Source organism: Saccostrea echinata, unplaced genomic scaffold, assembly GCF_033153115.1.
Source record: "Saccostrea echinata isolate AGI-Se365-2 ecotype Australia unplaced genomic scaffold, CSIRO_AGI_Sech_v1 ptg000029l, whole genome shotgun sequence".
Taxonomy (NCBI): Eukaryota; Metazoa; Mollusca; class Bivalvia; order Ostreida; family Ostreidae; genus Saccostrea; species Saccostrea echinata.
The window spans coordinates 18,909,192-18,916,444 of NW_026889778.1; the positions used below are offsets into that span (position 1 = coordinate 18,909,192).

At 30.7% G+C, this 7,253-nt stretch overlaps 1 long non-coding RNA gene across 1 annotated transcript; it reads right to left on the bottom strand.

The window, feature by feature from the left end:
* Window positions 1–358: 358 nt before the first annotated feature.
* Window positions 359–1,918, bottom strand: LOC133194594 (uncharacterized). The gene is made up of 3 exons (XR_009722130.1): window positions 1,840–1,918; window positions 1,308–1,504; window positions 359–711 (listed from the first exon to the last, which is right to left on the bottom strand). It is a non-coding gene; the product is annotated as an uncharacterized LOC133194594 (long non-coding RNA).
* Window positions 1,919–7,253: the final 5,335 nt, after the last annotated feature.

A 7,253-nucleotide genomic window follows, 5' to 3' on the forward strand; every position in this document is an offset into this window, starting at 1 on the left:
TTTGTCAGCGGGGACCAGTACGTACTGATCATGTAATCTATCTAATACTTTTTTTCACTTCTGGATTATTGAATACAGAGGGATAGATGGTTCTCATATTGCCCCTCAATCGTTTAATGCGCGATTTGATCTGAATTTAAGAGAGGAAAGATTGTTTTTATAAAAATTGTGAGCAGCCTTTGATATTGTATTTTGATATATTTTAACAAAAAATTCTTCATTTGCTGTAAAATTATTAAAAGATTTGGAGTACAAATAAGTTGAACTCTGCGTTGCTGTCTGAATAAATTTTATTTTAGAAATTTTAGAAATCACTATTGCGTCTCTTTTAACCAATTATAAGAAACTTTGATAAGCGTTCAAGTCTGCTCTAAAATTAACAAGAGAGTCGTCTGCCACTTCGTCCTCTGTTCTGAAATCGAAATCGTCTGTCTCCTCTCCTGTTGCTTGAGAGGCGACACCTTCTTCCTCCTCTACGGAACGAAAAACGTCGTCTGCTCCATCCTCGGTTTCTGACGCTCCTCTTTTTGAGGTCATGATGGTATTGACAATAATGTCGCTGTTGACCACCCTGAATTCGTTCCAGCCCATTCTGCCATTTGGCAATAGTAGCGTTATGGCCCTCGTCGCCACCACCATGTTTGGCAACGTCCTGCCGCCGATAGGCTAGGATACGTTCAATGCGATTTACTTGGGCATCAACATTATATCCTTAATAACAGGGAAAAAATATGAAAATTAAAAAGAGGAAAAAAAATGCAGAGTCTAAGGATTTCAGCGTTTAAATATTATTCAATTCTTAGAGTGTTTAATACATTGAATAAAACATGTCTAAAGTATATTTTATGTGCATGTTATAAAACTTGTTCAAGACAGGATAAAAGATGTCAAAGTAAAATTTGTTAAGTTCTGGTTTTAGATAATTTTTTTTTTTAATTTCTACTTAAAAATACACAAAGTAAGTCAAAATTAATATAATTTTCATTTGCGTCCTTCTTATGACATGGATCTATAAGGGTATAACTCCATACAATCCTTATTCGTCAACATAAAAAAAGAAATTTATTTTTCAAATTCAACATTATACGATATCTCTAATTATGTATGACTTTTAGATGTTAAAAATGATATGACGTTGAAAACAAATTTGATTTTGAGACAGATTTTATTTTCCCTACTCTAATGACGGAATTGTGAACAAGTCAGACAAAAGTCAAGATTTACATTTGTATATGAAAGTAAAGACAAAAGAAAATGTGTCGCATTTACAACCATTATTTTAATCTATCAGATGGAAAGCTTTTTACCTGCTTCTGCTCGCGATCTATAATAGTTTGTGGAAGTTTCAATGGTTTTACTGTAGGAAGCTTATCCTAGTGCTCTCCAGTTGTTTATCAATCCATTACGTCGCACACTATTGTAAACGTCCAGAAGACCCATTTCTGAAAAATATGCCCGGAAGTACTCGTGTTCAGCTCCCAAGATACGCCTTTTTTCTCTATGCCTGCAATATGAGTTACTTAAAATTACTTTAAAAAATGAAATTTAGAAGTTCATTGATCAGTTCACGATTAATGTTATAATGTTATAATGAAATGTTATAATGGTAAAAAGTGAAACGGCGCATTGTTGACAATATTTTTAAAAGTATGATACATGTACATAAAATATATTTCTAAAATTCAAAAATATCTGTCGGTCTGTTCTTTTTTTAAATTTTCAACCAGATTGGGCATTGTTTATTTTCAGAAAATATGCAGCATATTGTAATAAAACTACATTAAATCTACTAAACACACATTATAAATACTTTTTTTTTGGATATTAACAATATTTCACCTTTTAAACATTTGGTTTTCGAGGGCATTCGTAAACACTCCATTACCATCACCAATTTTCTCTGAGAGTGATATTCCTTAGAAAAAAAAAATATGCAGAAATTGTACTAATGAAACATCTAAATGTATACTAATGAATAAAAAAGAAGGAATTTTTCTCAAATTATTGGAACGTTTGTCATAACTTCAACGTTGAGACAACGTTGAAAATAAAACCCAATTTAAGGTTGAAGAAAAAACTTAATCATTTTTAACAAGTCCATTTTGTTAGATGAAATATAGAGATAATGAACAGTATTCAAGCTCAAAGTCCATTTAAAGAACAAAAATCGGGAGCGGAGTAAACACGGACCTCAAAAACATAAGAGGTGGGATCAGGTGCCATGGAGGAGTAAGAATCTCCTGTTGACCGGTCACACACACCGTGTGCTCCTTGTCATGATTGGGAAAACCGGAAAATGCGTAGACCATCCTGTGTGCAAACAATAGCCAAACAATCTGTTTGAAATACGTCAGTCAGCATAATGAAAGGTTGTATTTGCTGTCAAGGTCATTGTATCGACCACAAAACTTGCAAAATGATGACTTCAGCCGAGACTGTTCATATCCTTGCTTCATCAATCTGTATATCAATGGTTTGTTTTAGAAATTGTTCGTACGTAGAGCTTGCTTTTGCGTATCGAATCAACTGAGAGACAAAAATCCCAGTTACAGGCGACAAAGGTATATTGCTATATAACTAAAGGAAGTTGATGATTGGAAAGTTAAAGTCATCACGTTTATAATTAAGCTTTCTTGTTAGATAACCATTGGCGTCTTTTTCTAGTGAAATATCTAACTATGAAAAAGATGTGTCAGACTCTGTGGTATCTTTTATTTCAAGCTCACTGGGATATATCAAGTTGACATATGAATGGAAGTAACTATTGCTAACTGATAATACGTTGTCGATATATTGAAATGTCGAGTTAAAGGCCACAGCAAGTGTTTTCTTCTCATGTAAAAGGTTTTGAAAAAACTCTGCTTCATATGATTTCAAAAATATATCAATTGGATATACACAATGGAATTCCAACAGATTGTTGGAAGATCTGATCTCCGAAAAACTACATAAATATTTTAAATCAAAAACTCATGAATCTTTTTACTATCAACTTCAGAGTACTTATGTGTACAATCAGAATGTTTTTGAAAACAATAATTTTACAAATGACCAATGACAAGGTAATTATATTTACGAGTTTCATTTTCATTGAGAGAACATGTGTCTTTTATGTCAAAAAGTCCGGACTTTAATTCATTGTGGGGAATTGTTTTAAGAATTGTTGAAAAATTGTATTTTTTTATGCTATTGATTTTGCTAAAATTTTGTGATCTCAAATTTTCTAAAAGTTCCTGGGAGCTTTTAAGTCTCTACACCTGATCATTCACCACTTTTCGAATATACTGTTGCACAGTACTCCTGAAGTTTCTCCTTCACTGTTGTATATATTTAAGTTAGGAGTAAAGAAAGAGAATGGGTTGAACATTTACTGGAAGCCGCTATGTTTCTTTCATTGTAAGAATTTTTATGGAGTTTTGGAATCCAGTACAGGTATTGTAATTCAAATTCAATTTGATTGTTGGGACTATTAAAAATTATTTAAAACTGAATATGGTTTGAAGACTCTTTGTACGTGCCTTTAATTGACATGATCTTAAGGACACCTTAAACTGGATAATATGATGGAATATATAAGAGATAAAATTGCCATTCGGTTAACCGCAAGACGTTTCGACGGATTAATCGGTTAATCGTATAAAAATAATATATATGTATTATTTCATTAGTGTAAGCTCTCTTTAAATCAACAAGTCTTTAAAGATATTACATATAGCAATTGAATGTTTATTCTATATATATCTTATTTGAATATCAATAAATTTTAAAAAAAGAAAAATTAAGAAACCTAGTATGAACCGTGCTCATATATAAGATAATTGATAAAAATTAGAAATGATGTGTTGCAAGTTCATTTTGCATTGTCACCATAATGAAAACAAAGTCTGAACTTTCTCGCTTAATTTACAATGTTTGTTTATGTGTGATAGGTGAGAGAAAAGGATAGATGAGTGAAGGTTCACATTTAAATTACAGTTCTCAACAATCATTTAATTAAAATTATTAGCAAAACAGTTGACAAGCTGGTTAACGACACTCTGTTTAAACAGCAATTAACATCTTCAATTACAATTATCTGACCAATTACATTTGTAGCACCGGACCACTATATATGCCAATCCGGAGAATTTTCTCCGAATCAGCTTACTATATGTTTCAATTTAATTCTTAGGGTTTTTTTTAAGTTTGCACATATATAAATTGTTTCCGACTAACCGATTACAGATTTTTCGATTACCATCGTTCCGACCGAGTAACCGGTTTCCAAATTAAAATTTGCCATCCCTAGAATATATAAATATAACTTAGACTGGATAATGTTTGTAAACTTATCAATAGTACCTCAGGCTGGATCGTTTTTATAAAAATCTTGTACTTAAAACTCGTAGAAATAAAGGTTTAGATTATTCCAAATTTAGTCAAATACTAAAAGTACTATTCTACCAAGCAATAAAGAAGTTTACATGTTTCAACTTCAATTCCACATGATTACATGTACAAAAATAATTGTCCCCGGCTTTCGCAAAAGCGAGGGGACATTAAATCTCATTCGTTTGTCGGTCTGTCCGTCTGTCACACAAAACTTTAACATTTGTCAAAAATTCTGAATGAGAAGAGATAGGGCTTTCATATTTCATATGTACATAACCTGTGACAAGACCTTTCGAAATATACTATGGTTTTTGACCCCATGACCTTGAAGTTTGACATATTTTCCAAAAAAAAAATAACATTACATTAAATTGGTCATAACTTTTAAAAGAGAAAAGTTAGGGCTTTCATATTACACATGTATATTACCTGTGACAAGACCATTCTAAATATACTATGATTTTTGACCTTGTGACCTTGACCTTGAAGTTTGACCTACTTTTCAAAAATGTTATCTTTTCTTACTACTTTTGAAAGAGAAGAGATATGGCATTCATATTTGACAAGTGCATTACCTGTGACAAGATGTTTCCCAGGATGTTATGCTTTTTGACCACTTGACTTTGACGTCATGTTTGACATAATTTAAAAAAAAAATTAACTTTGGTGATTACTTTTGAATAACATATAATAAGGCGTTCATATTTGACACAATATGCCATAAATAATGGCATCCAATCCACTAAGACACTGAAAGCGGGGGACCACAATTCTTGGAATTTGCTTGTTTAACTTTTGTCTCATGTTATTCATGTTAAACTGTCAACTTAAAGATTGATGTTCAACATTGAACTTTGTTTCTACTTATACATTAACATTTCTTCTGGAAGGCCTGATCGCCTCTTACTATCAATTAAGTAAAATATTAATATAAACATTTACTGAAAAAAAGAAGATGTGTAGTTACTGATTTATATTCATGAATGAACAATCACAAGTTTGATTATGAAGCCATCTTTTAGTTTGGCAATATGTGAAAGGTATACATTTTATACCTTACAAAACGTTTTATACTCAAGATTTGTCCTTCGTAACTGCAAATACATTGTTGAATTAATAAAAATCCCCGCTAAATATGAATTTGATAATTATTTTAAAAGTTAGAAAGAAATACAATAAAATTCTTCCTACTTCAGTCATTATTTTATGAAACCAAAACGATTATAAGGATATGGTAAATCAAGAGATAAATAGTTTTATTTTCACTTTTCTTGGCTCTTAATTACTTTTTGGCTAAATTTATTTTTTACAGAAATATAAAGCATTTTCTTACCGTCATTTATTATAAAGATCAACAAAACCACAAGGGAGGTCTTCCAATGCATTATTAAGTTATCTAAAAAAAAGTTTGGGAGGAACATAATTAACATATATTGCAAAAAGTTCTGTAGGAAACGCAACAATTAATTTATAAGTTTGGAAAATTTTGCAATGACCATTTCAAACATTTTGAAACTAGAAATAATTATTCTTTTTAAGATGTAAGACCTACAGCTATTTTAATATATTAGGGTATTTACTTGAACCTTGAAAATAATCTAACCTCATTAGAGACTGGACATTGGAATTCTTAAGTTTGCAAAATTTACTTTTATATTTATATAAGTTTCTTAGTAGTTGGAAAACACAGTAACTAAAAATGTTTTGGAGTAATTCACACATATTAGTGTGGCCCTTATGAATTAAAGTCTTTTCGGAAATTAAGCACTTCGGGTCAGCTTACAAGTACTGAAATTCCTCAAATCTTTGTGACAAATAAATACAAGCATCAAGAACTTCAAAATGATTTAGGGTTCATAAGGAAAGGTCAAGCATCAAATGTTTAATAGCTTGCATTACAAAGCAGATATATATGTAATAAGGAAAAAAAAAAAACAAAATTTTAATACATTTACAAAGAAAACATGTTAAAAGTGATTAAAAAATTAAATTTTAATCAACTTGGCTGCATATTAAAAAAAATGCAATTGCTAATTGAAGTTATTTCTCCTAAAGTTACCATTATTGTTAACAATGTGCATCTTCCAGGTATATTTCATTCGTAACTCTTTGGGACTCTTTTCTACCCAATGTCCCTGTCTCTGTGTAGCAAAAATATTTAAGGCGAATATGCCAGCTAGGAAATCAGTTTAATTGTCTTCATTTTTTAATATATTTCATTTATCAGGGTAATTAAATTATAAGAGTCTTGTGATTTTATATTTCATTGATTAACTATTCTTTTCTTGGTTAATTTCTGTATTTGTAGTCAGCATTCTTAAACTCTTATAATGACTTTGATTTCAAATAATAAAAAAATTCTTCAACTTTATAAGCTAGAAAATATCATGATGGCGGTTGATAAAATTTAATAATTTATAAAGCGTATTTTGCATTTCGAAGGATTACTAAGGGGAGGAGAGGATTTAGATGATAATAACCCCCGCCATCTCTCTCACACACATTCTGTGCCTTAAGTACAGCTTGTTTTGGACACCTATTCAAAATAGTCAAATCAGGGACTGTAGATAAATTAACTTTCCGATATTAGAATTCCATCAAGAGACATTATAGTTGTAACTCAATAGCAAAAAATAAATTGAATTATTCTTCTCTTACATTGCAACTGACTTCACACTTTTTTCTCCAACTTTATACGCTTGAAAATTTCATACTGATAGTTGATTAAATTAATACTTTATATTGTGTATTTTGCATTTCGAATGATAACTAAAGGAAGGAAAGGATTTGATGATAATATATCACCCTCTCTTTATTACATTCTTTGCCTTAAATATAGCTTGTTTTGGATATTGCGTTAAAATAGTCAAATCAAAGTGAAT